Source organism: Amblyomma mixtum, chromosome 3 (genome assembly GCF_055824585.1).
Source record: "Amblyomma mixtum isolate Tamu chromosome 3, ASM5582458v1, whole genome shotgun sequence".
NCBI classification, from domain to species: Eukaryota; Metazoa; Arthropoda; class Arachnida; order Ixodida; family Ixodidae; genus Amblyomma; species Amblyomma mixtum.
The window spans coordinates 398,336,643-398,350,172 of record NC_143014.1 but is presented as its reverse complement, the minus strand read 5'-3'; the positions used below and the strand labels follow the sequence as shown (position 1 = coordinate 398,350,172).

General features: G+C 46.6%; 1 long non-coding RNA gene across 2 annotated transcripts; it reads right to left on the bottom strand.

The window, feature by feature from the left end:
* Window positions 1-211: 211 nt before the first annotated feature.
* Window positions 212-6,533, bottom strand: LOC149357304 (uncharacterized). Of its 2 annotated transcripts, XR_016291801.1 has the most exons (4): window positions 6,407-6,533; window positions 6,230-6,287; window positions 5,675-5,826; window positions 212-1,452 (listed from the first exon to the last, which is right to left on the bottom strand). It is a non-coding gene; the product is annotated as an uncharacterized LOC149357304 (long non-coding RNA). The 2 variants fall into 2 exon arrangements; XR_016291800.1 differs by lacking the exon at window positions 212-1,452 and having other exon boundaries at window positions 4,018-5,826.
* Between the last annotated feature and the right edge of the window lie 6,997 nt (window positions 6,534-13,530).

Genomic DNA, 13,530 nt, shown 5'->3' with positions numbered 1-13,530 from the left:
GTTTGCCGAGGCAGGGTGAGATCTGCATGCCTGTTTTCTTCGCTTTCACAGAAATTACAGGGGTCTGCACTCAATGCTCACATTTCTCGCGTTCAGCTTGCTTGTTCCTTTCATATACTAACAGACATCGCTATCCTTGCAGGCCTTGAATTTGATATCCGACTTAGCTTGTACGTACGGTGATTTGGTTTGTTTTGTTTTGTGTGGTTTAATGTCCCAAAGTGACTAAGGCTATGAGAGACGCCCGTATGACGATTTATCCGATGGGTAATAACACTGAGCAAAATCATCTCGTCAGCCTTAGCAGCCGCTCTAGCGCGAGCGTTCCGTACTTGTTTTTTTTTTTTTGTTTATGTACTTATTATAGGTTTTTCAGCAGATATTACAATCCAAGTTTGGCTCGAGAGAGAATAATTAACTGTGTGAACAAAATTGTTTTGCTTACGCAATGTTTCTTTGATCGCTAGATGGTGCATATTATGCAAGCATTAACAAGAAAAAAACTTCAAAATGAATTTTCAGTGCGCACATATTAATTGACATGACAATTAAATATAGATATTTAGGCAATTTGCGCATGAACAAAACCATAACATAAAACAACAGTTTAAATACCACAATACAAGCAAACGCGCTCAGTACATGTATATAGTTACCAATAATACTACTCAAGCAGGAGACATTTCGGACAGTGCTGCTCTTTCTGGTGCTTAGGTGGGACCAAAGGTTGCTGCTCGCTCCGCTGTCTGCTCACAAACTCCCTGATGACGTCGTCTAAACTTAGGCGCGCCGTTCTTTCTTTGTGTATATGCAAAATAAAAAGATGCGATAATCTCTCTTGAGTCGTTCGGTTGCGCAAATACGTTTTTATTCTGCACAGAGCACTAAAAGCGCGTCCCCCAGAAGCGACAGACGCTGGCATGGAAAACAAAAGCTGAACATACCTCACCACCTGATCCATCAACTCGTGCACGTTTTGCGATTCCCTTTGTAAGATCTCCTAAATGCCCCTGAGTTGTAGTGGAATCAGCGCCGTTTAGAAGAGTTGGTAATAGCATAAACTGCGCCGAGAGTCTGCACAAGTCAAAAGGAACTGCATGCTCTCCCAAAGCTGCCTCTAGTTCTGCTGTATACCGACTACCTCTAGTGGCGTTGGTTAAGATGTCTTCAAGTTTTACGATCTGTTCCATGCCCGGTTCCTCAAAACGCTGTTTTGTTTCACTTATGATTCGGTCGGTAGTACCACAATACTCCTTGCCAGCGCGGCCTTAACGTCCAACTGGCTGGACAGGTGTCGTCTCGCAGGGGGTTTTGTCGGCCTTGACATACGAGGTTCCTTCAAGCCTAGGCGCGCCGCTGCTGTGCTCGTGTGCTGCCACAGCTTCTCAAACGCAGTTTCAGAGAACACCTGGGAGATCGCCTCGCAGAGAGCCTCTGCTGCCTTTCTTGCACCTGCGGCGCAATATGTTGAGCTCTATATACCGCACACCCGGGAAACGAAGTTTACGATGCAGTGGGTATGCGTGGTTGATTTTATAGTATCGATAGTACTATATAACAAGTAGTGTTGACCCGGCTATCGATAGTCTTTTCCACTATCGATAGTTTTGCATCACTAGCGAGTGCACACGGGCCTGGAGGCAGTGCTTCGTGTAGTCTGCTACAGTGCGGGTGTGCACAGTGCTTGCTCCGCAGTGAAGCGCGCCTAACTTTCTGCATGATTACAGCGCTCGTGTGCACCGAGACCGCACTGCGGGAAAGCGCACTAACTACAGCGCGTTGTCGCTAGTTGCGCGTACGACAACTCAGCAGCCTCTCGTCTCAGTGCTGCGATCTCGGTGATATGCATGTATTGCTGCAAACTTGTCATTTCAGGTTTGAATTTATTTGGTTTATGGGGTTTAACGTCCCAAAGCGACATATACCAAGGGACGTTATAGTCGAGGACCCCAGAACGTGCACTGACATCCCACAGTACACGGGCTTCTTGCATTTCACCTTCATAGAAAGCTTTATTTTCTGTGCTCACTGGTTAATGCTGATGGGATGTTTTACAGCCATAGCTGTTAAGCCGCGGGACAAAGATTGTCGGGCTTGCTTTTGTAGGTCCGAGTGGTCCTATAATCAGCCTAGCGTGAAGGAGCTTCCAGATGGCTTGATGGTGCTTCGAATTTTATGAAATAACTTATGGAAACAACCAGAATGTCTTGTTAGTTTGAAAAGAAATCACAATTACATTTAAACCATCATGAAGTTTTGGTTTACATCCCAATCATTTCTTGAAAAATTAGGCAGGCTTAGCGAGCGTTTATTTGGTCGGAAGCTCATGCTACCAGCCGCAGGACATTAATCGTAGAGCTTAAACCCTTGTAGTGTGTCCAGATTTCTTTCTTCATGTCACAGGGCTGCCGCGTGGTCCCAGTGCCTTAATGGCAGAAGTTTTGGTTTGGTTTGGTTTATGGGGTTTAATGTCCCAAAGCGACTCAGGCTATGAGAGACGCCGTAGTGGAGGGCTCTGGAAATTTCGACCACCTGGGGTTCTTTAACGTGCACTGACATCGCACAGTACATGGGCCTCTAGAATTTCTCCTCCATCGAAATTCGACAGTCATGGCCGGGATCGAACCCGCGTCTTTCGGGTCAGCAGCCGAGCACCATAAGCACTGAGCCACCACGGCGGCTAATGCCAGAAGTGTCCTGTTGGGCGACAACGTGGCTGTTTGCCGCCAGAGGTTAGACAAAGGTTAAAGGCAACCTGCCTCTTACTAAACGTTTTTATGTTTTCAAGCCTATGACGGGTGGAACTTCCTATCTTGGCTCCTTTAACCCCTTCACCGTTTTTTTATATCGACGGATTTCATAACAAAACTGCTTATTTTTTTTATTCCTGATTTCGATTATTATTGCAATAAAAAGCATGCATTCGATCTTTGAAAAATATTTGGAGCAAACACAATGTCAAATTAGCATATTGAAGTTTATTATTCCTCACAATACAGAAAACCAACTTGTGGTTGGTAATGAGCGATAAAAATTAAAGAATGACCATCATCAGGCTAGCCTAAAGTGAACGTCTTATGAGGAACTGCCAGAAAAGGAAACTGAGGGGGTTGCGTTGGAATGCTACTGGCGTTGATCTTCATCTACTGACGCGCACCCTCAAAGTTCACTTCTGAGCTCTCCTCTTCTTCATCGGAAAAACTGCTCAGCATAACGTCATCACTGTCGTCCTCGCTCCCTGAAACAATGTACACTTCGGTGTCTAAGTCACCATCGTCTGAAGAAGATGACGACGAAGAAAAGCGTCTTTTCCGCGAAGACGGGCCAGGAATACACGCGTCGCCTCCGCCGGGTGCCATTTTTAAAACCCAGGTTGCCATACGAAAAAAAACGTTTATGCGGTAGAAGAAAACGAAATAAACAGGTCAGTGCTGCCATCTGTCGACCAAAATGCCATCTAAGCCACGCACGAGCGCTGATCGTCCGAAACGCTGAAGGGAAGAACCTATTCAGCGAGGACGAGCTACAGTCGTCCAAAACAGTTTAGGGACAGCTTGGCAGGGACGAGCCCAGCTCGTCCAAAACGGTTAAGGGGTTAAGGCAGGAAGTCTTCTAGGCGCAGTGTTCATGCCTCGGGCGAACATGATTAAGTAGGAATCCCTTTGTTATCTGTAATAGGAGTTAGGCATGTCTATGTCGCTTTGGGACATTAAACCCCATAAACCAAATCAATTCAAACCTGAAATGACAAGTTTGCAGCAATACATGCATATCACCGAGATCGCAGCACTGAGACGAGAGGCTGCTGAGTTGTCGTACGCGCAACTAGCGACAACGCGCTGTAGTTAGTGCGCTTTCCCGCAGTGCGGTCTCGGTGCACACAAGCGCTGTAATCATGCAGAAAGCTAGGCGCGCTTCACCGCGGAGCAAGCACTGTGCGCACCCGCGCTGTAGCAGACGACACGAAGCACCGCCTCCAGGCCCATGTGTGCCTGCGCCGCAGAGCTTCGATGCGCGACCACGGCGGATGCGCTCGCGCCCCGCAGCCACGCTGTGCCGTGTTGGTACTTAGAGTGGACGACCCTGTACAACAGGGACACAGTGCAGTGGCCTCGCTCAAAGCTCTTGCCCAGAGCTCAAACAGCACAGGCATTTCTGGCTGAGCTTACAACTTTTGTCACACCCAAGTTCACAGCTCACCAGCCACACACACCGCAACAATCACACACGCCAACAATGCAAGATCTGGCGATATGATGTTAAGCCATCTGTGCTTTAACCAATCCAAAATTCTTACCACACAGTCCAGTAGATGACCTTGGTACTCTCCGGCGATACACCCAGCCAATACTGTTCACAGCTATGGTAAATTATCATTTCGACCTCTCAGATTCCCTCATCAAGAGGCATGAGGGCAATTGATTAACTGTTTGGTTCTTCGGACCAAGAGGCATTAAGCAATAACTACAATTTCTGGGTAAACATTCCCTGAAGGGGCCACAGAAAATCCTCCACCAAAGCTGCAAATTATACTGTTTGAACAGGAGCTACTTTTTGTTGTTTATTTATCAGTTTATCTGCACCTCAATGACCCAAAAGCAGCATTACATAAGGGGTGGCTGACATGTAACCTCCTGCCACAGAATTTTTCAAAAAAAGCAAACTGAAGAGCTAAACTGCCCATCCACATCCTTGAGGCTTTTTTTCCTCTTATAATTCCTACTGCACTGGAAGCCCTACGTTGGTGCTTTGAACCTGAATGCCACACACCCATATGTGTGCCGCACACATCATTTATCAGTATAGCGCCACATAAGATCATGACAATGCCGCATCTGAGGTCAAGAGGTGCAAGTACACAAAACACTAGGAACGAAACGAAAACACTAATGCTGTGTGAGTCATCCCTGTGCTCCATCTTTTGGCTGCCTCAAAAAGTGAAACTACAACAAATATTTACTTTTAACTTGAGGGAAAAAAAAGAAACATAGAAGAACCAACACAAACAACGCCTCGTCCTTGTCTTTCCATGTGTTCTTCAAATATCGGAACAACTCCCTCGTTCAGCTACCTGTCCTACCTACACTCGTCTATGGCTTCTCGCCACTGCTTGTCTCTAGGAGCACAAACGCTCCCAGTTTCACAGCAGGAAGCCCGCTTTCAAAATTATAATTTGCTAGATCCGTTACAGCCTAGTTGCTTTGTTTACTATACAGGCAGGCTTTGTTCACCTGGGGGCTGTAGGTGAAAGCCATCTTAAGAGTGAATGTTCCCAAGTTTTCTTTTCGTTTCTTCATTCCACGTGATGGCTAGGGCAAAAAACTACTGCCCACCCGATGCAAGGCAAATAGCCACGTAAGCATCATTACCACAAAGACCTGTAACACCCTGCAACAGTGTCTTGTGAGCTTTATGCACCTCACAAGCTTCCAAAATATCAAAGGACATCAAGCACTTCGTCCACAATGCTCCCCTTCTTAAGGCCTCTTTGCAGTATCACCTGTAATACGGTCTCAAGCTTAGAGGCCTTAAAAGAAAGCTTGCTTTTCCAGTTGCCTCATGCGCTCCATGCTAGTTAGCTGCCTGGGTCCAAGCACCTTCCCCATGTAATGCCGATGCTCAGTGCAGGTGGCACAGCACTCGTTTTAAAATTCACAGAAGGTGGAGAGCTCACCCTGTGGGGCCTTAAAGCCTTTACTGCTTCCGCATTTTATCGTCTCATTTGTTCAGCCTCTGCGCCAGTAAGCGAACGCCGGACTCCAAGCAGCAATTGGGAAGGTCCGTGCATACGTGTGAACTGCATTTCGGTTTTTCAAGTGCTGTTTTCTGAAATGAAAGAAGAACATGTTTACGCGCTCTAGACACCAAAGTGTAATTGCTTATCTCACCGCAATTAGTGCACCTGTTTCAGAAAGTGGCCCTTATGGATTCACAGCAACACAGCTGTAAAATGAACCATTAAGTCAGTATTCCACATACTTTCCTAGCAGCAGGGTCACAAAAAGTCGGACCGCATACAAAACTCATCGTATAAACGGTTAGCTCAACTGGGCTGTTGTAAAAGTTTCCCGCCTTTTTTTCGGGCGCACGCTAAAGCTGGTATTCATGACCAAGAGTTACGTTGGGCCGGGCAGACAAAAGGTACAAAAACATACTCAGCGCATATTCTTTTCTGTCGAATTGCACTGAGCTTTTGAGCAGAACTGAGGATAAAACAGATCAGTCTCACCTTCAGGGCTTTTGTGTCCATTCCCGGGCAAGCGGGCTCAGTGCTAGTCCTGGGTGATCTGCAAACACAAAATATTTGGGCGCAAGGCAGTTGACAACGGAATACCGAATGTCATATAATGGGCAATCACTCAATACTTGCAAACCAAAAGACAGAAAGAACAGAGAAATTGCTCACGGGCAACACGAGCGCACGCAGGACCCACCGACCGTCCATCCATGCAGCTACTCTCAAGCTACTGCAAGTAATGCTCGGCTCGGCTAGCTCGGCTAAAACATGAATCAAATAAAAAAAATGGCCGGACCTGACGTCGTTTTTTAAACCGAATGCGATGTCATGGGTGGAAATAACACTTGCGTTATTTCGACCGGGTCGCAGGAGACACTTCCTGCTGTGGAGATGTAACCACACCACTGGCCAAGCCAAGCCAAAGCAATGTCAACTGCATGCGAGGTGCGAGCACGACGGGTAGTAAGCCCGGTGCCCATTCCGTGGCAGCTCCACATGTAACAAGTTCGTAATTCGTTTGTTAAATTAGTTCCGGTAAAGAAAATTATATGCGTGCACCGCTTACCCGGCCCACTCGCGCTGGCGGTTGTTTTCCAGGACAAGGTGTCCAGAATCCACAACAACCGAACCGCTGGCGGTTTGGTTCGCCGCTAGTCAATTGCGACTTTTAGCGCCGTTTATCTCCACTGGCTCCTGACTGCTGGCTCTGCAATTGTATCAATATGTGTTTATTGCTTAGAGTTGCGCACGCGGCGTCATACCATCCCGCGGGGATGGGGGTTGCGTCGACCTGTATATGGAATCTTTTTTTTTGACCAGCGAGGGGTGCAAGTGAGGGGTCTATGTATGCACGTAATGACCATCATGGAGTTTTTTTCGTATGTGTTCGCGAAATCGTATCTCTTTTTGGAGCCCTAAATTAATGAAAAAGGCATACAAATTATGCAAGTGAGCCTAGTATCTCGTTGTCCGCACAATAAATACAGCTTGCTGTGTGAGGTAAGTGCACTATACCGGCCGTGCTCAAGTTATATTATCAGATAATAGTTAAAGGTACTTTTACTCATGCTTGTACAAGCCTTTCATGACAGCCGCGCCAACCACCACGAGCAGGGACCACACTACGAGCGAACCCAGCTGTCGATGCGGAGGCGGTTGCGCCCGTTGGATGGATGGATGATAATGGCTTTACCCTTTGTATCGGGCGGCAGCTTTCGCCACCTAGCCTATACTTCCCCCATTGTTAATTGATTTTTCTTTTCCCTTTCTTTTGGTTTGGTTTGGCTTATGGGGTTTAACGTCCCAAAGTGACTAAGGCTATGAGAGATGCCGTAGTGGAGGGCTCCGGAAATTTCGACCACCTGGGGTTCTTTAACGTGCACTGACATCGCATCGTACATGGGCCTCTAGAATTTCTCCTCCAAAGAAATTCAACCACCGCGGCCGGGATCAAACCCGCATCTTTCGGGTCAGCAGCCGAGCACCATAACCACTGAGCCACTGCGGCGGCTTTCCCTTTCTTTCAATTTCGCTTTTACAATGTCTAGTTTGGCTATCCTTTTCCCCTCCAAATTCACCGCTTCCTTGATTTCCGCCACCAATCTTCCAACCTCCCCTTCGTTCATGCCTTTCCCATCCACTCGCCCGTCCTCCCCAGCAAATCCCAGCACTATCTCTATGGCTGTTGCTGCCCCCTCTGGCAGGGCTGGGCGAAGTTCTGCGCACCTCAGAACCAAGTGCTCTATGGTCTCCGTTTCCGCTTTACAAGCAGAGCACAAAATATCCACTTCTTCAAGTTTGGACCTATACGTTTTTGTTCTCACAGTCCCTGTCCTAGCCTCAAAAAGCAGTGCACTGCCCCGCGAATTATCGAATAATCACTTTTTTTTGATGTCCTGTTTTCGTGTCCTATATATGCCTAGCGCCGATTTTTCCTGCATTCTTTCTTTCCACATCTTTCTTTCCGTCTCCTTTACCTCCGCTTTCACGTTAGTATTTTGCTGCGTCCCATCCCTCACCCGTAGATACTTCGTTCTTAGCTTTCGGGTTCTATTTGTCCATTTTGTGTTAATACTTTTCATGTCCAGATACTTGTACACCTTTTTTGCCCACCTTGATTCCTCCATTTGGGTTAGTCTCTGATCATATTTCAGTTTGCTGATTGCCTCCCAAACCTCGAACGACGCCCAACCCTGTGTCCAAAAAAATCTGTGTCCAAAAAAATAGAATTTTGTCAGCCCACCCCTCATGTAATGTCCTTCTGGACCTTTGAGGAATAATAAATAAATAAATAACCCATATCTCCCTGGACACCCTCATTCGGAGTGTTCCCATGGGCTCCCAAGGCTAGCCTTCCTACACTTCTTTGTCTGACCTCTAGACTTGACTGTACTTCTGATTTCATGCGCAGGACTGCATTTCCAAATGTGAGGCCTGGTACCATGATTCCCTTCCATACCCCTCTAACCACCTCATACCTATTATAGTTCCATAGTGCTCTATGTTTCATAATGTCTGAATTCCTTTTTCCTTTATCCTTCACAATCCTCTCATGCTCTTCCAGATATTTTTCCCTTCACTTAGTCATACACCTAGATACTTATAAGTTCTCACATGGTCTATCATAGTGTCCTGTATTTCTAGTGGGTCTCCCCTCTCATCATTATATACCATTATCCCTGACTTTGCTCTACTGAACTGGAGTCCTAGCTTGTTGCCCTCCTCACCACACATTTTAGTTACTTCCTGCAGCCTATCTCTATAGCGCCTAGGTTAGGCACTATAGACCGTTTACAGCGCGCAGTTCTTCAGTTTGAGACCAGATGGCGCCACACGTGCGCTCCGAACACGGCACCATTACTTGCCTCGTAAGTCGCCGGCGTGTACGCCTCGACGCAGCAGTGGAAATTTCGCGGGTGGTTGCCGAATGTGTTCTTTCTACGATGTGAAAAGGCAGAGGAAATACATGCTCTGTTGTGGATTGCAAGAATTGCGACAGAGAGTTAAAGTTTCAGGATGCGATCGTTTGCGAGCTTCACGAAACCGAACTGCACAAGGAGGTAATGCCAATGTTCGCGCCCGTTCGCCACGCACCCTTTCCGAACTGGCGAATGCAACAAACACGTTCGCCATCGCTAGATAACTACCCAAGCAACCACCGATATCCTTCGGACGGCCGACAGAGGTCTGTTTCGGATGTTCTGTACGTCCGCTGAACATCCGCAAACAGCCGGTAGACGTCCGTCGGCCGTCCGAAAGGTGGCCAAAGGTATACGGTTCGCCGGCCGACGGACGTCCAGTTGAGTACGTCCATTGGCGGATCTTTCTCGAATATTCGCATATATGGTGCATGCGTGCTTTTTTCACTCCGCGCGATGCAATAAAACAAAAAACAGTTTGATGCATAGCAGGCATATTTTATTGTGGTTGATGATACATCAGCAGAGCAATAGGTTATATTCGGAAAATTTCTTCAAATGTGGCAAGCTTGGGACACACATCCGTAATCTTCCCACCCACAGTATTTCTGAAATAAAAAGAACGCGGCAAACATCAGTCATGTAAAACAAATGGCACAATGCAGCAGCCCAAGTAAAAACATTGGAACAAATTAATAGAAGTGTTTAATGCTGCAAGTATAACAGACAATGCACTTAGGGAAAGGCATCCCTGCCTTTCCCTCTCTCTCTCTCTCAATAAGTATAAGGCAATAACAGCTCTCACTTTCAACACCATATTTGACAATGTATATGTTCTTTATTTATTCTCATGGGCCTTAGCGCACTAACCTGCGCAGCACTGTACGCGACTGTGCACAGAAAGCCGCAAAGCTTCCGTTGCGAACCACTGCGAACTACACGTGCTTCCTATGGTCTGCCTTTCGCGCGTTGTCACTCTTTATACAGGCACAGAGAACCTAGCGATGCCTTAAATATTAACAAGATGCGAAAATACTCCGTCCCGCAACTTTGAAGAGGAGTGGGAATTAGCCGCGCGAGTCGAGGGCTCCCGAAAGTGTGAGAACAGCACACACTTGTGGAAGCCATCTCCTCGCGCTTACTGTTCCCACTGTCCTGTGAACGAATGTTATATGAGCATGCATGCTGCATTGTCCTAGAAGCAAGTTCCAAGAAGTGTACTGGATACATACCTTCGTAGGCAATCACATGTGCACTAAGCCTTCTTTAAACCAAGGTCGACGCAGTACGGGATTCCGGTGTTCCAGAAGAGCTTCAGGAGCTTCCCGTATCTTTCGAATTGCTTAAGTTACATACAACTTTCGTTCACAGACCGAACAAAGCCACATTTTATAATAACAGAGCTATAAAGATCTGCGCGACAACACTACGCGACATATCAACAACAGCGCTACGGAGCCGTACTGATGGATTGGATTGGACTGACCGCGAACTGACATCTATGATGATGGTGATAGCAGAATGCACGGGAGTTTTGATACTTACGAGTGGTTTTAATGGCAAGTTTAGCTATATAGCAAAACGGTGGACATGTCGCACAACTCCACTAATTTGGAGAAGTTTTATAAATATAAAACTAGTTATTGAGTTCTTGCAAAATTCTGCAACACCTGCTCTTCCTCTTAGATAAATTTAACTCGTTGGCGGCTCTTGCACTGCAGGTAGGAGTGGAATCGCATAAATTTACAAACATCTTCGCGTCAAGCCCTCCAACTGATGCAAATAAAACAGTATACATACACAAAATACGCGAATTTTCTGTGAAATAAAGAACGTCCATACTCATGGCCTGGGAAAATACTCGGCCTTACATCCTTCGGACGTACACCTCGTCTCTCATGCGGATATACAAAAGTGGACACTGTCCGTACGTCCGGCGGATGTACGAATACGGATATCCGAAATCGGATTGTGTTCGTACGTCCGATGGACGTCCGATCTCGGCAAAGGACGTTCATGTACGAATACGGATATCCGAAATCGGATTGTGTTCGTACGTCCGATGGACGTCCGATCTCGGCAAAGGACGTTCGGATCTAGCTCGTACGTCCGACGGATATCTGTGGTTGCTTGGGTAATAAAGAAAGGTTTCGATCTTGGAAAATCTGCGAGGGTAAGTGCACAACACAGCCGCATGAAGCTGTTCCGCCACCGAAACCATGACGGCGTGCTTTAAGTTATTGTGCACTGTGCTCAGACCGCATTGATCGTAAGTTGTGGTCTGTGACCATTAGTAAAACGAGCGCCCGAGGCCGAATTAGAAACGAAAAAAAATAAGACTACTTACGCTCCTTCATACGCCTGCTGTTTGTTATGCACTGCACAGCCGTGCGAGCCGACAACGCTTACCGTCAGTCCGTGTATTACACGCAGTCTTGGTGCTACTGTTCAATTTCGCTCCAAGTAGCGCGGTTCTCGTGGACCGTGTTCGGATTACAGCATTTGGTTTACGGCTGCTGTGCCGGACGGTTGTCACTTGCTCGCGGTCCATGCGAGACAGTCACTAAAAGTGACTCCGTACGCTCAGAATGAAGCTGATTAATTACAACCAACGAGACCACGAGCATTTCCATGTCCGCATATCGAGCGTCGAGCGTACCAAAATTTTTTATATGAGGCTGACGTTACTGTGAAATTCGTCCAGCATGAACGCGTGGCCATGCGCGCGTTATAACAATTATATCGCGGAATCCTTCGAAACGATTGCACGCCAGCTTGTGAAGGCTGCTTGATGCATGGTACTGCTACCATGATAGTCAACCTTTGTGTGTCTATTTATTTTTGTCGCTTTTCTATGTTTAATCAACCAGTAGGAAATATTTCAGGTTTCCTAAGCACCGTTAACAGGGTGTAAACAAATGCATACGATGTGCATATGAGCGTTTCAGACCAGTGTCTGCATGCATGTACAGAATAGGACAACAACCTGTAAGGCCGCAAGAACATTAAACATTGCCGTTTATATATTAACAATAAAAAAACATTAAGCAGAGTCTTCAGCGCATGCAAAGACAAGCATTCAGGCAATCCGTCCGTTGCCTCGAACAGGCGGAGAGCTCAGCGGCTCTCCGCGACATGAAGTCCGATCGCGTTTTCACGCGTGAAGTGATCAAATTAGGGTTCTCACATGTCCTTCCAAGCTTCGGACCAGCCACAGTGTCGTCTTCCCACTCCTTTACAACTGTATCAGCCGAAACACTGGCTGTCGGAACCGAACCGTCAGACGCAGCAGCCGTCGCGACGAGGCGCGCGCCGAGCGGTCAGGAGGCGAGTAATGGCGGCGTGATCACGTGATCAAAGATGGCAGCCCCCATGATACGCCGCTGTAAAGCGTCTATACTATCTCGCTTGTCTGCGGGCGCCCAATGTTGCCCAGCTGACAATAACACTCGGCTAAATTTGGCTCTCTATATTGCAATGGGCGTAAATTGCCGTTTAGGCGCAGAAGATAAAATTGGTACAGCATGGCGCAATTGGCGCAGCACTTCCACCCCTGCACAAATTCGGTATCATCTTTCATTCTTTAAATGCTGCGCATAGTTTACTTAACTCAATTTATGAACAGGAGGTCCCCTTTCAGTCATTTTACTGTGGGACCTCCTTCTGCATATCATTGTAATATTGTTCAAATCACAAAAAAAAATTCTGATTCTGATATGGCACAGCATTGAACAAGTAGCCAAAACAGAGGAAACGCAAAAGAAATGAGAGCTGCAGAAAAAAAAACCTCAGCTCTTGGCATAGCACTAAACAAGTCAATGGCATACCTAATAATAGGTCAGATACACGTATTAGGTTTAAAAGCACTGCACAAAAAGAAGAAAAATCTCAACATAGCATGAGCATCACACCACCAGCGGAACTTTAAGAACCTCACAGTGCGACCCTAAGAATGAAAACTTCACCAATATGACACATTAGTGGACAAGTTGCAACAATACGGTGAGGAAAGAAATGCAAGGCAACCAGACCTGGAGATAAGGGAAGGGATTGCACAAGTGTCTTGGATCTCAGCCCAGAACAAAATGTCCATCCAGGAAACACTTGAATCTGATGGCAGTAGCAATGGTTCGAGCGCGCAGTCACTCAGTCATTCTGCACAGTTAAATGACCACACAGCAAGATGAGAAGGCAAGGGTATAGAAATGAGGGGCTCATTAAGACATGCATATGCAGAAAGCCTGCAGTCACTGAAACCAAGAAAAGCATAGAGGAACGTTTTTATTTTTACTGGTGGTGTTGATCAATGAGAAATTAGCAGTGTAATAATTGTTTACCTGAAATATAATTAGCCTCCCTTGGTTTCAATGACTA